The 18,305-nt window shown below is 39.8% G+C and overlaps 1 protein-coding gene across 12 annotated transcripts in view; it reads left to right on the top strand.

Moving 5' to 3' along the window:
* Positions 1-4,639: 4,639 nt before the first annotated feature.
* Positions 4,640-18,305, top strand: part of syne2b (spectrin repeat containing, nuclear envelope 2b) — a 437,867-nt gene continuing 424,201 nt past the window's right edge. For 8 of the 12 annotated variants that reach the window (XM_039741103.1, XM_039741097.1, XM_039741102.1 and 5 more), the window contains exon 1: positions 4,641-4,943. The gene's annotated coding sequence lies outside the window, so the exon portion shown is untranslated. Of the gene's footprint in view, positions 4,948-18,305 lie in introns of all 12 variants that reach the window. The other 4 variants (XM_039741095.1, XM_039741096.1, XM_039741093.1 and 1 more) reach the window with 3 other exon arrangements.

The following is an 18,305-nucleotide window of genomic DNA, read 5'->3' as shown; positions in this document are numbered from 1 at the left end:
CCTCCCCTTATAGCCATTCACTACCGGTCGATGAAATGGTCGTGTATCCGCGCGCTCTGCACAAGAGTGGGGAAAGGGCGCGCTGCGTTAAACCACCGGGTGTCCGGCAAGATCACCTCGGTGTTACGGTGAAGACACCCGTGGGCCTGGGGGTGTCTTAATCTGGGATTGTACTAAATCTATTTCTGTGTGACCAGGATCGTAGGATTTTATTTGACAAAATCTAGGCGCAAAACAGAAATCAGCCCTAACAGTGCGCAAGGTTATAATATACTGTATAAGAATGGATCTGTATTCTGCGTTCGAGGACTTAGTTATCTTGGTGCATTCTACATTAAATTATAATTATCACCTTTTTATTCATTATACAGTACACTATATTTTCGCAACAAGTCATATTCATATATGTAGTTTCATGAATAAGCCTGCATTAAGTAGATGCTTTTTAACAGTACTTGAAAGTATCGAGCAATTGAAAGTAGCCCAAGTATGTTTGCGGAGACTTGATAGCCTTCAAAGACATCAGAGTCCAATTCAAGTGATGGAAAAAAAAGTCTTCAGTAGATGTGTTAGTTGGGGAAGGTCTGTGTCTATTGTTCAAATGTCCTAAACATAACATATTTTAAAGAAGAAGAAAAAATTGTCTAATGCTTCACACCAGGATGAACAGTGAGTCTGATTTTGCTCATACATTTTAGTGTCAGACCCGGCTTCCCTTCCCAGGTCCTCTCTGCGTTGAGTTTGCATGTTCTCCCTGTGTCTGCATTGGTTTCCTCCAGGTGCTCCGGTTTCCTCCCACAGTCCAAAGACATGCAGGTTAGGTGCATTGGCGATTCCAAATTGTCCCTAGTGTGTGCTTGGTGTGTGGGTGTGTGTATGAGTGTGCGGGCTGGCACCCTGCCCAGGGTTTGTTTCCTGCCTTGTGCCCTGTGTTGGCTGGGATTGGCTCCAGCAGACCCCCGTGACCTTGTATTTAGGATATAGCAAGTTGGATAATGGATGGATGGATTTTAGTGTCAAAGAAATACTAAATTACTATATATTTTTTTAAATATAAAGTTTTTTATTTTTAATAACAAAATGGATTCTGAAAAAATAAAAAACCCAATTGCCACCTCAAGAAGTGCAGTATTTAGCCATCTCATAAACTTGAATAGGCACTACATGAGAACAGCAAGTAGTGTGAGAGAAAACAAAAGGTCAAATATTAAAAAACAAAAGGAGTCTGATCCTTCTAAATAATCTATTTCAAAAGACACAGAAGGTGAAATGGAGGAAAAAAATATTTAAAAAGCACTATCATCTTCCTAATGCCAGCCTTACAATGAAGCATGGTGGTGCATTTCTATAGTAGGGACAGGCAGTCAGAATTGAAGAAAGGACGAATAATGCCAAATACAGAGAGGTCCTTGAAGGAGTACTGCTCCAAAGTGCACACAACCTTAAAATGGGGTGGCAGCTAACCTTTCAGCAGGACAATGACATGAATCATGCAGCAAAGACAACGCTAGAGGCCAAATACCAGACTTAAACCAGTGAAACATCTGTGAAGAAACCTAAATATGACAGTTTACAGACACTTCCCTGCATTCAATGAAGCTTAACAGGACCTGTTAGGATGAATGGGATAAACTGCCCCAATCCAGGTATGCAAAGCTTGAAGAGACTTATCCAAGAAGACTGGAAACTGTAATTGCTGAACAAGGTGATTCCATGAGGTACTGAATTAAGCAGCCGAATACTTAAATGAATGAGACATTTCAGTTTTTGATTTTTATTACATTTTCAAACCATTGTGTTTGTCATTACAGGGTATTGTATTGAGTGTAGATTGATTGGCAAAAATGTCAAATTTATCTATTTAAAATGAAACCAAAAACATAAAATATGCAGAAGGCGAAAGGGTCGGCATCTCAACTAAATCTGCTGTACAGTCATATCTGACAGATGTGGAGTTGCCAATGAAATGCACAGCACGTCTTTGAGCAGAAATGGAATATTGACGCGGACGCGCAGCCAGCTCCACGCCCTCCAGTAAAGTGCGGTCTTGTCTCTTCAAGATTTTCAAAATTCATAAGATTACACCGCCTAAAGATGGCGCTGTTGTACTCCATTGTGTTCGGCTGGACTTCTGGCCTTGTACAGATTTAGCCAAAAGGCATTTAATAACTCAAAAAACTGGTCATTACAACAAATACAGAATGAAGTGAAGCCAGCAAATATTTTGAAATCAAATCACTGTTGCTTTATGGATATATATGTATATATCTAAACAGTTACAATTCTGTGAGAATAGGTGTACTACACAAATTAAGACAAAAAATGGTGGATATGTCTACGAGTTTGAGAAGGACTGCACCAGTATTCCACTGTCTAAATATAAAGGTGAGAAACTGCAAGGATTTAATTCCATTTCTCAGTACTATATTAAATATTCCCTCAATAATCAGATTTTTGAATCACCAAGTGCACATAGAGTGCATGCTCACTTTCTCTGTATGTCAACTTGGGAGGGTCTGCTAAATTTGTCTTCGTGGGTGAACACACACATGTTGTCTAAAACCAGCTATGCTAGCATTTATCAAGGTTGGGCAGATGATTTCTGTCCTCTTGCATACAAATAGTACCTAACCTGCACAAGAGAAAAATCTATGAATATGTGGGTGCCATTCCTGCTCCAGAAGTCAGGTCGTGGTGTTTATGAACAGCTTTGTCAGTTTCTGGCAATCTCATAAATTCACTGTCAATGAAGCTGCTATCGCACTATCACTTCTCAACATAAGCCTCCTCTTTTTATATTCATAAAAAATACAATTTCTACTTTTTACAAACACAATGAGTCTTCCGTTTTTACAGTCCCTCGGACTATGCGGCCCCTACAGTGATGAAACCAACTTCCATTCTGATGCACTCAGGATACAATGTTTTTGATCAACAAAGGATATCCTTGTTGACAGAATCCTCACCCAAGACAGAAGCAAACCCTCCAATGTTTTCTGTAATCAGACCTTACCCTCCCTGTCCATTCTGTGTCTACTCCAGATCATTAAATACAATGTCCTTATCTCTTTATGTTTTACCACGACCACACAGGGAGTCTTGGCTATTAAAAAATATTTAAAAGTATATTCATTGTGTAAATTGACCTGAACTTCATATAAGCGAAGAAAGTAGACGGCTTGCATTGTTTGATAACCTTATGATCGAGGGTGCTATATAAAACACTGAGTAATAGACTGATCATTTGCAAGTTGTTTCAGGGAACACACCAGAAATACACTCACTGAGCAAATTATTCGGAACACCAGTACACCTGTTTATCCATGCAGTTATATAATCAGCCAATCATGTGGCTACAGCGCAATACATAAAGCCATGCAGATACAGGTCAAGAGCTTCAGTTAATGTTCACATCAAACACCAGAATGGAGGAAAAATGTGATCTTTATTATTTTGATGGAAACGCCTTGTTCATGAGTGTGGTAACAGGAGAATGAACAGCCTGGTTTGAGATGACAGAAAAGGTACGGTAACTCAGATAATCACTTAATATAACTGTGGTGAACAGAAAAGCATCTCAGAATACATAACAAGTTCAACCTTGTGGCAGATGGGCTACAAACAGAAGAAGACCAAATTGCCAGTCAAGAACAGAAAGCAGAGGCTGCATTGGGCACAGGTGACACTAAAACTGGACAGTTGAAGTCTAGAAAAATTTTGCCTGATCTGATGAATCTCAGTTTCTGCTGAGGCAAACAGATGATTGGGACAGAATTTGGTGCCAACAGCATGAATCCATGCACCTAACCTGCCTGGTGTCAAGATTCCAGTCTGGTGGTGGTGGTGATATAATGGTGTGGGGAATGCTTTCTTGGCACTGTTTGTTGCCATTAATACCAATCAATCATCATTTGAATGCCACGCCCTATCTGAGTTTTGTTGCCAAAATGGTTTCAAGAACATGACAATATGTTCAGTATCCTTTCCAGTAACTGGATTCAAACTCAACAGAACACTTTTAGGATGTGGTGGAATGGGGATTCACAGCATGATTGTGCAGCTGGCAAATCCACAGAAATTAACGTGTTGCAATCCTGTCAACATGGATCAGAATCTCAAAGAACTGTGGAATCCATGCCTTGAAGAATCGGGGCCGTTCTGAGAGCAAGAGGAGGTCCTACCCACTATTAGTATAGCGCTCCTAAGAATGTACCCAGTGAGTGTATCTGTATCAAGGACATGAACAAGCTTATTTAACTTCTCTCAGCCTTTGCTCTGTTTAGGACCTAACACAAAAATCCATGCATTTAAATAAAAAATGCAGAAGCTTAGTCTTTATTCTTAAACGCAGTTCACACAGACATTCCCATGAACAATATTCTTTTTTTTTTTTTTAAATCAGATGGGCACTCATGTTTCATATTGTTAAATTCTATTTTAAAAAACACCAACAAAACTGGAAAAAGGATCAGACCGGGAAGCCCTAGGCAGCTTTGCTCCCCTCCCTCCGATTTCTTAACTCCACCCGCCTTTCCCAGTGACTTCCTCTATCCATATCCATAGAGATCTGTCATTTATTATTATGTGTACAAATGCTGCGGCGCTGCTTCTGAGACTCGCGTCTGTTTCCCCCTTTCAACTCTGCCCCTAATAGTGTGTGTGTGTGTGTCCGTTCGTGTGTTTCCAGGGCGAGCACTGACCCACGGAGTGAAATGTCTGGTGAGGCTTGGCCTCCGAGGTGAGAAGAGAGGAGTGCAGCACGGCAGTTTTGAAGGTCTCTGTGGGTGGAGACACGAGCACCCTTCCTCCTGCGAACTGATCAGACACCCGTCAGTTTCTGGCCCCGATCGGTAGCACTATAGTGGGTGCGTGAGATTGTGTCTTGGGTCATCACGACCGGTCGGCAAAGAAGCAGGGCAGCCGGCGCAGCGCCCAGAAAGCGAGTAAGTAAGTCAGTGGGCCGTGCGCACTGGGGATAACCTTCTTTCGTAATCTTTCCAGCGGGTGCGATGGCGAGACGGCTGATTGCTTCGTAAAATCAGCTTCATACTCCCCCGGTCTCGCATGTCTCAGTGGCCGTGGAGTTCAACTGAGCTAACGACGCGAAGAAACGTGACCATAAAACTTGATGGATTCTTGTAAAACAATCCCGATTTCTCTGTATCTCTCCGGACAAGAGCTTGGGTAAAATGGTGTTCTTTTATCATGTTGTATTAATAGTACGTCTCGTTTTAAGTCAACAAAGTGGGTTAAGAAGTTAAATTGGGGATTTTCTTTGGAAATAAACGTGTTGCTCAGTAATACCTGTGCACAGATTCCAGTAGCCAAGAAGAGGCGATCGTGCAGAAGAGCGCAGTTGGGAGCGGGCAAGTCGGCGCGGGACTGCCGCTGCCGACATTTCTATAATTAACAATTCTTTGTACTGTTCCAATGGGAAACAGCACGGTGACTGCTGCCCTATCCACGTGCCACCTATTTCTAAAGGGTCTATTTTCAGAGATGACAGGGTGACCGCATCAGCTCGGCTTTAGCGTTAAGCCAGAGGCACACCGAGGACGACCTTCACATTCCGCCGTGAGAAAGTGACTTGTTTGGAAAAGAGCACGTGCAAACCCGGACCCCGCTGACACCGACACTTCTCATAAGTAACCTGTTCGTGTGTACCGACGGGATTCGCCTCGATACGTAACCTGATACACAGTTTACAAAGAATATGTACGTGTGCGCGCAGTTCTGACACATACAGTACCTCTCCGTGTACCAATGGAGACGCAAATCTCAAATGCTGTTGTAAAATGAATATATCCTAAGTGAAATTAATGAACACATTGTATTCTTAATTCATCTGCAAGTGTCTTACAATGAAAATCTATCCATCCATTATCAAACCTACTTAATCTGGGTGAGCAGGCTATGCCCAAGCCTGACAGCATAGGATGCAATGAAGGAACCATACCTAGACAGGGCACACTTAAGTGCATTGCCACACTCATTTGCTTCGGGACAGTTCATAGCCTAAATTGAAACAAACATACATGTCTTATTATAAATATAAAATGGCTATTGCAGTGGCAGGTCAGGCTGTGTAGTCCTTGTAGTTGACAAGGCATGAATAGGTTATTCTTAAAATGCATAACGTTCTAGTGAGGCCAGTTTTTAACTCTATATTGTGTGCAGTTTATGGCTTCACGAGACTCTAAAGTAAATAATCGTGCTAGAGAAAGCCCAGAGAGTGGCCAGTGGACCTCAATTGCAGACTTCAGGATATGAAGACAAATTGATTTCATTCGTTGGATTAAATCAGGGGTGGGCAATTCGATCCTGGAAGGTCACAGTGACTGCAGGTTTTCATTCCAACCCAATTGCTTAATTAGACTCTAATCCTTGTCAATCTCTGACCTTATTTAATGTTATGGCTTGTTAGTCCGCAATGTTAGGTTCTTATATCACCAATTTGTCAACTTTCCTGGGATATCATCCAAATGATTTGAAGCCTAAAATGGATAATTTTCAGTCTGTCTCATTTTTTTTTCTCTTAAATGTTTTATTAAACCAAATAGTGCATGATGAATCCATACAGGTGCAAATGGAAACAAGTTAGAAGGAGAACTGCTGGCTTCTTTGTTATTTGCATTTTATTGCTAATAAGGATCCATTAAAAACAGTGAATGCAATTGTTTAAGATTTAAATAATCAGTTAAGGGTGAGGAACCTTAACAAGCGAGACCACTAAAATGAAGCATCAAAATGTCACTTGAACAATAAGTGCTTCATTGGCAATAACTGACTTTCATTAAGAAACAGAGTTAGAACAAAAACCTGCAGCCACTGCTGCCTTTCAGGACTGACACTGCCCACCCTTGAATGAAATAATCTGATTAATAAGGGACAATTATAACTGCTCATAAGCTATATTAGCTATTTTAGCTATGCACTACATCTTACTACTTGATCGCTACTTTTTTTCATAATGTGTCACTTTAAACATGTTATCCTATCTGCATAAGTCATGTCACTTTATTTATTATCTTTACTTTAATCTTATGTGACTTTATTATTATGTGCCACCTGTCACTTTGGTAGTAATATTATTTGAACAATTCCCATTGCACTGGCATTATTGTATGCACCATTTACATTATCTGTACTGCATGTAAGATTACAACCCCAGTGCGCTTAACTTGATATAACTCTTGGCTACTGGTTATTACATTTCCCTTAGGATCAATAAAGTATCTATCTATCTATCTATAACTTATTTTTTGTATAGCGCTCTTCACTGAGTGCAGGTGCAGAACACTGAACAATTGTCAGTTAAAGTACATATATTGATTATAGTAATTCCTAAATATAGTCACCCCTCTTAATTCTTTCGATTTTTGTTTATCATTGGCTGAGCTTTCAAAGTAGCAACTTCCTTTTAATATATGACATGCCTTATGGAAACAGTAGTATTTCAGCAGTGACATTAAATTTATTGGATTAACAGAAAATATGCATTATAACAAAATTAGACAGGCGCATAAATTTGGGAACCCCAACAGAGATATTACATCAATACTTTGTTGACCCTTCGTTTTCAAATATAACAGCCTCCAGACGCCTCCTATAGCCTTTGATGAGTGTCTGGATTCTGGATGGAGGTATTTTTGACCATTCTTCCATACTAAATCTCTCCAGTTCAGTTAAATTTGATGGCTGCCGAGCATGGACAGCCTGCTTCAAATCATCCCATAGATTTTCGATAATATTCAAGTCAGGGGACTGTGACGGCCTTTCCAGAATATTGTACTTCTCCCTCTGCTTGAATGCCTTTGTAGATTTTGAACAGTGTTGTGGGTCATTGTCTTGTTGGAATATCCAACCCCTGCGTAAATTCAACTTTGTGACTGATGCTTGAACATTATCCTGAAGAATTTGTTGATATTGGGTTGAATTCATCCGTCCCTTGACTTTATCAAGGGCCCCAGTCCCTGAACTAGCCACACAGCCCCACAGCGTGATGGGACCCCCACCAAATTTGACAGTCGGTAGCAGGTGTTTTTCTTGGAATGCGGTGTTCTTCTTCCGCCATGCAAAGCGCTTTTTGTTATAAATAACTCAATTTTTGTCTCATCAGTCCCAAGCACTTTGCTCCAAAATGAATCTGGGTTGTCTAAATGACAATTTGCATACAACAAGCGACTCTGTTTGAGGCGTGAGTGCAAACAGGGCTTCTTTCTCATCACCCTGCCATACAGATGTTTTTTGTTTAAATTGCGCTGAATTGTAGAACGATGTACAGATACACCATCTGCAGCAAGATGTTCTTGCAGGTCTTTGGACGTGATCTGTGGGTTGTCTGTTACCATTCTCACAATCCTGCGCCTATGCCACTCCTGTATTTTTATTGGATTGCCAGACCTGCGTTTAACAGCAACTGTGCCTGTGGCCTTCCATTTCCTGATTCCATTCCTTACAGTTGAAACTGACAGTTTAAACCTCTGAGATAGCCTTTAGTAGCCTTCCCCTAAACCAGGATACTGAACAATCATTGTTTTTAGATCCTTTGAGAGTTGCTTTGAAGATCCCATGCTGTCACTCTTCAGAGGAGAGTCAAAGAGAAGCACAACTTGCAATTGACCACCTTAAATACCTTTTTTGATGATTGGACACACCTGTCTATGAAGTTCAAGGCTTGACAAGCTAATCCAACAAATTTGGTGTTGAAAGTAATCAGCATTGAGCAGTTACATGCATTCAAATCAGCAAAATTACAAGGGGACCCACATTTTTGCACAGCCAGTTTTTCACATTTGATTTAATTTCATACAACTAAATACTGCTTCACTAAAAATCTTTGTTCGGGAAACACACCAGTACTCAGATATTTCTAGGAAATGAAAGATGTACCACTGTTATCTTTTTTGTTGAAAGTAAATTATTATGCAGGCTGAGAGGGGTTCCCAAACTTTTTCATATGACTGTACAAAACCAGTACACATAAAAATACAGATTGGTAATAACATATGGAGAACAAGGTAGAAACTTGATTAAACATAAATGGAAACCAATGATATCTTTTCATTAATTAATTAAAGAACTTTGACCAGTTGACAATGGAGGAGTTTAAAATTGCAAAAGGGAAAGACAAAGACAAAGTTAGACACAGTTACAGTACTGCAGACCTCGGCCAACTAGCCATCCACCCCCTCCTTGGGTTTTCTATAATGGAGACTGTGCTGGTCATCCAATCCAGTGAGAGAATCTTTCCATCCGATGTTTTTAGTGCTGCTTTATCTGAGATGACTTTTCCATACATAAGAGAACAGCTTGGCAGTAGAGCAATGGCACGAAGTGCCTTAATCAAGATATTGACAATAGAATAGAATAGAGTTAATAATGGTTTATAAATATTATATTTCTGCACAAATGACTAACAAACAGAGATGCAGTATATGCAGCAAATCAGCAGCTCTAGTCAGGGTATGCTAGACTAAAGCAGTAAGTCTTCAGCCTAGAGACTAAAACCTGAGACTGAAGGGGCATCTCTTATATTACCAGGCAGATCATTCCATAGCTGTTTGGACTGTGTTTGATCTTATGTTTGGACATGACATGCATGTTCAGATTATAAAGGTAAACAGTAGGTGAATGCCAGCTGTTATTTTAAAGTGAGGTCCAGTACAAAGACACCGATAGACACTAACCTCATATAAGCAGCATGAATCCATTTAAGATCTTCTAAGAAGCACCCTGAAAGACCCTCATAAGATGAGATAAGATAAGAAAATGTTGTTGTCATTGTATCACTAAGGATAGCAATCAAGGAGATCACAATGGTATTCCCTGAGTTTTTCTTAAACAACATATATAATTTAAGTCTTAAATACTTAAGCTGCAGTATTATTACTGTTTAACATTCAGGAATCAATTCAGAATAAAAGAAGGTACTATTACTACTACTACTACTAATACTATTAATGCTGCATAAACAAACAAACAAAAAAAAAAAAAACAAATCCCACCAATCTATACTAATAGGCAGGCAGGATGGCTGGCTTAGTGGCTATGGGTTTGTATCATGAAGTTGTTTTCCCAGTTTTTGATTCAGACCAATTCCTTTGACCTGTCTTCCCCAGAACCTTTGAAAGAAGTAGTCAGTTTTAATGTTTGTGTAATGGTGCGCATCTGCAATACTAAGAAGGGCACTAAATACAATACAATTTAAAGTGTTGTCACTGAAAAATCCCCATTTGAACTTTGACTCTGGTCAGCTTCTAATACTGCTTTTGTATTAGCATTCAGAAGTGTTCTCAATACACTTATGCTCCTTTATTATTATTTCTTTAAACTGATTGGTTCTCTTGATTAGGTAATAAGATCAATGGCAGTCTTGTTAAGTTGCCTCGGATGGAATGAAGTGCTCAGAATACGCTTCACAAAAAAACAACCCTATCATTTTTAAATAAACACATGTCTACTGTTCTTTATCCCTTTGTGCTCCCATCAAATGTGGCAACTTGGCTTAACTGCAGCTTTCAATGAATTGAAAAGCAGTGGCTGTCTAGTTTGTTTGCATTTTCTCTATCACAAGAAGCAAGTTCGTAATAATCATGCTATGGCTCCATTTCCTTTAACACCTAAAGATTCAAATCTCAAAGTGGCTACTTTATTTTACTTTAAATATAAAGTCTGCATATTTATTATCAGCAGAAAGACTAAATGTGCACTTCTATCCTCTGCACATATGACACTACCGCTGCTACTACTGTTAACCCTGCCACTAAGAATGGAGCTATAAAAGAAAACCAAAGATTGAGAGAATCAAGGAGTTAACCCCTACATTCTGGCAGTGATTATCTGCCTCACCTTATTTTCACAAGGTGTTGGTTTTGAGCACAGAAATGGCACTTTCATTTCATGTTGGATCAGAACCAGGCAATACTTGAGCTTCTGCAGCTGGCACTCTGTTTAAAGCCGCCAAAGGGTTAATCCTGATGTCTCTCCGGCGGGCACTTTCAGTTGGTTATATCTGCTCTGCTTAGTGAGGTTTGTTTTAGTTTAATGTTTGTCATTAACTGATTTATTATTGTTTGTCCTGGAAATATGACATATTAATTTGCGTTTAAGTTATTTAATGTAGCTGAGGTTATGCATACTCTGATAAAGGTGAACACTTACCCTCACCTGGCATAGGCCTTCATGCTTAAGGCCTCACTGCTCATCAGATGGACATGCCACCTGATCAGCTGATCCACATATGCACTTCTGAAGTTTGGGCAGTTGGCTTTGTTGTCACCTGTCACTGCACCACAGGCTTGCCTGTTAAATGCTGTTAATTCATTAAATTGCTACAGTTGAGGAGGAGAATCCCACTTCTCACACCAATGTTACTGAGATGCGGTTTACCCTTGGTTGGTCAGCCTTTCTCTTGTCTTCCTGACCTGAAAACTGGCCAATCCAATTAGCAGGCTTGCATTTTGAAGGCTTTTAGCACATCCATTTGTTCTTTTACAAACTGTGTTGAATCTACTGTAGCTCAGTACTGATGGGGCCTTAGCTCGTCCTGACAACGTCAGACTCAGGGTCTTAATCAGTCCAGGATGAAATGTCTGGCCATCACAGGGTGCATTTTACATTACAGAGTGTAATTTACTAGGGGGCTTTGCCCCCGCTCGCTTCGCTTGCCAACCCCCCGGCCTGTGCTGTGCGCCAGCCACTTCATATCTCTGCCACTCGTGTACGTGGATTTCACTTTCACCAAACAACACATCTTATAATTCTCGTGGATACGCTTCTTCATTAGGAAGAAACACTACTTTTCCCTGATGACAACACAAATTAGATGATCTACAAGTTTCTGACTTAAAGTTTAAATCCAAACAATATATTCGATCTCTTTTCACTGTTCCGTTATTTCACCGAGTAATAATTTCCATTTGTTTGCGCAAGTGGGATCTTGACTATCATTTTTTTGAGACTTTCGAATTTTAGTACTTTCATTATCTCTAACCTGCTCTGCATGTGTATTGCTCCAACATGTCTGCATTCTTTACGACGTTCTACTTTGTGAGCTACTCTTTGTCTTTTATTTGCGACCCCGAGTGTGGTTAAATCTCTTGGCACAAAGTCTCGTCTTGTGGGACGCTGAAAGTATCTCTCTGAAAAAGTCACATCTTGTCCCAGGCTAAAAAGTCTCGTTTCATCCCAGGATTATTTTATTATAATAGAGAGATTTGTAATAAGATCCAGGAACTTTGAATGCCACTGAAGAACACTGAACTCATTGTCATGTTTATAAAAGTAGTTTGAGATGACTTACGTTTTGTGATATGGTGCATTATCATGTTGGAAGTAGCAATTAGAAGATGGGTAAACTGTGTCTAAGAAGAGATGCTGCTGTTTGGCGACAGTCCTCAAATAGGCCTCAGCATTGAATTGATAGTTGATTGGTATTAATGGGCTCAAAGTGTACTGAAAAACATTTTGCACACCATAACACCACCATCACCAGCCTGGACTGATGACACATGGCAGGTTGGCTTTGTGGATTAATGTAGTTGGTGCCTAATACTGGCCTTATCATCTGTGTGCATCAGCAGAAATCAATATTCATCAGACTCAATTAAATTTGTCCAAAAGTTCATTTTTGGTAATGGCTTTCTACTTTCTAGCTGACAGGAGTGGAACCCAACATGGTCTTCTGCTGTTTTAGCCAACAGCCTCAATTTTTAATGTGTTGTACAATCTGAGATGCTTTTCTGCTCACCACAGTGGAACAGTATGGTTAGCTGAGTGACCATAGCCTTCCACTCTGGCCATTCTCCTCTGACCACTGTCATCAACAAGGTGTTTCTGACCGTAGAACTGCCATTTACAGGATTTTTTTTTTCATATAATTCTGAGTGAACTCAAGAGACTGTTGTGCAGGAAAATCCCAGGTGATCAGCAGTCACAGAAATACTCCAACGAGCCTGTCTGGGACCAACAATAATGTCATGTTCATAATCACCAAGATCCAATTTTTCCCCATTCTGGTGTTTTAATATGAACATTAACTGAATCTTCAAACCTGTATGTCTATGACTTAATAAATTATGCTGCAGCCTCATGATCGGCTCATTAGATAGTTATATGGATAAGCAGGTATACAAGAATTCCTAATAATTTGCTCAGAGAGTGTGCTTGGGTGAGTATATGCAGTTTTTATTTATATATATTTATATTCTAGTAATAATTAAGCTTCCACTCCTCAAGTTAGTTCATTTTTCCCAAGGAATGGATAACAGAATTATAATAGCAGAATTATTGGAAGTGAGAAATTTATAGAATGCTAATGCCGTGTATGAATCACAATAATAATTTTAAACTGCCAGCTAAATAATTATGCAGAAGTCAGTTAGACATGATAGCTTATAAATAACAATGCAGGATAGAACATAAAAAAGGATACAGGCCAGTGGCTGGCAATTGGACATGTTATCATCAGCACTATTCTGCAATGGCCATAGCCTGGCACTAATATCAGCCTTTCTAACAATTAAATGCAAAACATTATTGTGTGTGTGTTTTTTTTTCTCATTAAATTACCTTTCTGGTGAAGTTGGAATTTTTGAGGCCTTAAGCCCATGACATTGATCCATTAGTGAAAACTGTTTTTCTTTCAATTGTCAGCAAATGACTTAAGAATTTCTTGTCAGTTAGTAACTGAATCAGTAAAGGACGTGTAGCTTTATATAGTAAATGTTATATTGCATTATCTGTGGCCTTAAATAAGATTAATCAGGTTAGAGAATATTATGATATATTATTACAAAATGTTATTAAAAATGTAAATAAGGAGTATAGGGACTGAGGTTTATTAATCTTCCTGATTGTCTTTACATTCTACATGATGAATAGATCCACGTAGTTTGAATAATTGGATATATACAGTATGTCGTATTCCCTTAGGCTGCACATTATTTTTTTTATTAATATTGGTGATTTTTAAATTAACTAGTACTGAAGATTGCCCCCGCCTTGCACCCTGGGCTTGCTGGGATAGGCTTCATCTGCCCAGCGACCTTGCTTGGATAAGCAGATGAGAAGGTGGATGGCTGGATGGATGGATTTTCAAATTAGCTCTTAGAAAATGTTTAACACATCAGGATATTTAGGCAGATCATTTTATGCTTGGAATGAAATGTGGCAGCCATGATGGCCCTTGGGGTTGGTTTAGTTGCTTAGTCTCATTAATGTCAACATAATGAAATCAGCAATGTGTGGATCCCACCACACCTGACGATTTTGACAGACTCTCCCTCCATTGTGCCTCCAAGGCTGGACCATTCCTGGACACGCTCTACTGCTCAGTCTCACACTCTTCCACATTCCTGGTGTTGCCATCTTGGTGAATAAGAGGGAAGGTGGGGAAGGCCCTAAAAGCTTGCAGGGTCTGGGACAGACTGAATTTACAATTGCTGAGTTGTAGACCATTATGTTGAGGATTGGTTGCCACTGGTTGATGGTTGTATTGATGAGATCTAGTTCCATAATATAACAAAACCTATGCGAACATCAGGAGGGCATTGTGGCCATTAGAAATGCCACACTGGCCTAAAGTGCGCACTTGCTGTAGTGTTATACCAGAACTGATTATACAGAATGGCTGGGGTGGCAGCCGCATTGACCTTCTGGTACTGGCATGTAGAATTTGAGCAGGTAAAGTCCATCATACAGTTTGCTCATTTTAATAAAATAAAGACGAGACAAACACCAGTGTGTGTGTCTCTTTAAAAATCTACAAGTGCCTCTGTGGTAATAACAGAACTTGGCAGGTAACTAAAGCTGGTTAATGCACCTTAAAATTGTAAATCTCCTTAACATTTTCATTCAAGAAGCTTCAGCTGAATTTTCCTCAGGTGGTGGGGTGCGGTTCATTTTTGTTTTCTTAAAAAGCCGCATGCGTCACTCTGGAGTGAAAATGGATAAATCTGACTATCCACCCAATCATTATCAGAACTGCTCCTGCAGGTTTGGACTGGGGGAACAGCCTGACCTGCCCTTGCTAAAGGAGGGTCTCTTCACAAACACAAGCTGATGAGCTTCTCTGGAGCAGAGCTGTCCAGGGGTCATTTTGCTTGGGATTCCTGTCCCTAGATGATGTAAGTTGTTTTGGACACTTGAATAACATGGCTCATGCAGACTGTCTTACTGTAAGGTAACATTTTAAAAAATAATCAATAAAAATCCAGGAACACAGAGGAAATTTGGATGCCCTTGCAGCCAAGACACCTCTCCTGTGCAGACTAAACTAGCTAAGGATTCCCTGCATATGTGTCTTTTGTGGTTGCATTCCACCAGCCTCCTCTTTCATTGTTTATCTCAACAAACAAGAAGTGCTGGTTGGCATGTGTGTTTGTGTGCTGCGCTTCACTCTATCACCGAGCCTTCTGGTAACAATGTAATTTCTGTTCCCGCCTTAGTGTCATATTTAAAGCTAATTATAGCACTGGCCTTCAGAGGTGAGGTAACACTTGCAAAACAATTGCTCAGGCTTTTAGATTCAATCCTATTAAAGCATGCAATAAAAATGGTTCCTGCATTGTAGCGCTGAGGTCTATTGTTTATTGTTTTCATTTGTTCAATTCAATGTATTCTTATAGTATTAATTTATGATGCAGCCTATTAGCACAGTGGGATCCAGGAGACTGTCGCCGTCGAGTATGTGTTTGCTGTGTTTTTGTGGGTCTCCAAAGATATGCATATTAATGGTTCGTGTGTCTTAATAGTAATACATTTTATTTATATAGCACATTTCCCATGCTCAAAGTGCTTTATAGAAATTCAGAAAGAACCACAGGGCATAAACTGCTTTGGATACAAATAATATCTGCATAAAACACTAAATAAAGATAAATGCAGGCTATACAAAGCATTGAAATGGAATAAGAGAATAAAATAACACAATGCTACAATAAAACTCTGAAGAAATAACATAATTTGTAATACAAATGCTAATCATCTTGAGGCAGGGTAAACTGAAAGAAGGGTCAGAACATCAGAGTAAGTTAAATGCCTTCCTGGCCTAATGAGTTTTAAGTTTTTTTTGAAGGAATGAATTGAGTCGACTGATCTCATTCATGCATGGAGTTTGTTCCAAAGTCTGGGGGCAGTGGAGCTGAAGGCTTTGTCACTCACAGAGCGCAAGTTAGTTTGGGTCACAACAAGATTGGCATAATCGATGAACTTTAATGGGAGGACAGGAGTGATGGAGCAGGTTACTGATGTAGTCCAGTGCCAGGCCATTTAAAGCTTTATGAGTTAGTCATAGAATTTTATACTGAATCCTGTAAGACACCAGGACTAACAGTACTACTACTACTACTACTACTAATAATAATAATAATACATTTTATTTATATAGTGCCTTTCCTATGCTCAAGGCACTTTACAGAGTTTAAGAAAGAACGGCAGGGTATACAGTATATGGCATTGTACTAAACCAGATAAATAAAGAAGAGTAAGATAGTGAATTCAGAGAAAGCCTAACAGACAACATAATTGATGGTCTAGCACACAAACACAGATTACATGAGCATCTTGACAGAGAGGTAAACTGAGAGAAGGGTAATAAAGTCAGGCAGAGCTAAAAGCCTTCCTGAACAGATGAGTTTTGAGTTGTTTTTTAAAAGAATTCATGGGGTCAGCTGATCTGATTAATTTCAGTAGGTCATTCCAGAGTCTGGGTGCTATACAGTTGAAGGCCTTGTCAGCCATGGAGTGTAGATTAGTGTGGGGCACAACAAGATTGCCAGAATCAGAGGACCTTAGTGGGTGGGCAGGCACATAGTGATGGAGAAGGTCATTGATGTAGTTTGGCGCAAGGTTATTTAAGGCTTTGTAGGTTATTAGTAGGATTTTATATTCGATTCTGTAAGACACAGGGAGCCAGTGAAGACGGAGCAGGATGGGTGTGATGTGCTCGAGCTGCTGGTTGGAGTAAGGACTCTTGCAGCTGAGTTTTGAATAAGCTGGAGCTGTGATATAAGATTAGAAGGGGCACCTACCAGCAGTGAGTTACAATAATCAGTGCGGGATGTGATAAAAGCATGGACAAGTTTCTCAGCATTAGAAAAGGAGAGGAAGGAGCAAACACAGGATATGTTATGGAGGGGAAAGTAAGAAAGTTTCTTAATGTGATTTATGTGAGTGGAATAAGAAAGGGAGGAATCAAAAATGACACCAAGATTCTTTGCAGTGGAGGCAGGTCTGATGAGATCACTGCCAAGACGGACTGGGAAGGAGCTTATTTTATTAAGTTGCACTTTATTCCCAATTTGCAGGACTAACACCCCTTTTAGGGTTTACTTCTGAACCCCCCGCCCTGTAATTGGAGATGACTGCGTGCTGATAATGTATATGTGGATTTCACATGCTAGGCCGACAGGTCACTGTAAATTGTCTCCTTGTGACTTGCGTGTCTAAAGCCCTGTGATGGAGTGGCGTTCTGTTATTTGGTTCCTGCCTTGAGCTCAGTGCTACAGGGTTTAGGCTGCAGTCTCCCATGATCTGGAATTGGATGAGGTGGTTCAATAAATGGATGAATGAATATTGCATTTCACTTGAGTACTGTCCATGCCTACTATATAATATGTTTAATATGAAACTCAGCAGAAATACAAATAAATACCCATAGGTATATCCATATGCTTACTGCTATTCATGCAGATGTTCTTGTTTTCCTCCCATGTGACCCCAATCTAGATTAAGTGCGTTAGACAGAAAAATAGTTCTCTTGAGATTTTGCAGGTAAGGTGAACAGAGGTTTTGAGGTAAGGCAGGACTCCTCACTAATCATGGTGCTGGAGTACACGATTAACTCATGCAAGTAAGAATTTCAATGCACTCTGTGTATCTGATAATAATGGCCCAATAAACCCATGAACCCTAAACAGACAGAATAATGGCTCTGTACCTGTAGCTCAGGGGACTTGGGTTCAAATCCCAGTTCTCTCATATGCACATTAGTGTTTTTTTTATTTGTCTTCCTCCATCATGAACCAAAATACTTTGGATTAACTTGGCCCTGGATGTCTGAGTGCAGATTTGTGCATGAATGTGCCCAGATTCCTTGCACTTATGAAAGAATTTTATTTTATTTTTCTTGTGGAAGGAGTTAGGCAATTCTTTGTTAGAGTTTTTTTAAGGGTGTTGTTATTTTGCAGAGCGGGTTATCAGTTTGCATGCAGGTGGTCATGGTGGGTTGAATTCCTTTGTTGTACACTTTTCCAGGAGTGAGGGAGTCAGTCCTGTATGCCTGTATGACATTTCTTTGACTT

The sequence above is a fragment of the Polypterus senegalus genome, chromosome 18 (genome assembly GCF_016835505.1).
Source record: "Polypterus senegalus isolate Bchr_013 chromosome 18, ASM1683550v1, whole genome shotgun sequence".
Lineage (NCBI taxonomy): Eukaryota > Metazoa > Chordata > Cladistia > Polypteriformes > Polypteridae > Polypterus > Polypterus senegalus.
This window is presented reverse-complemented; position numbering and strand designations above follow the sequence as displayed.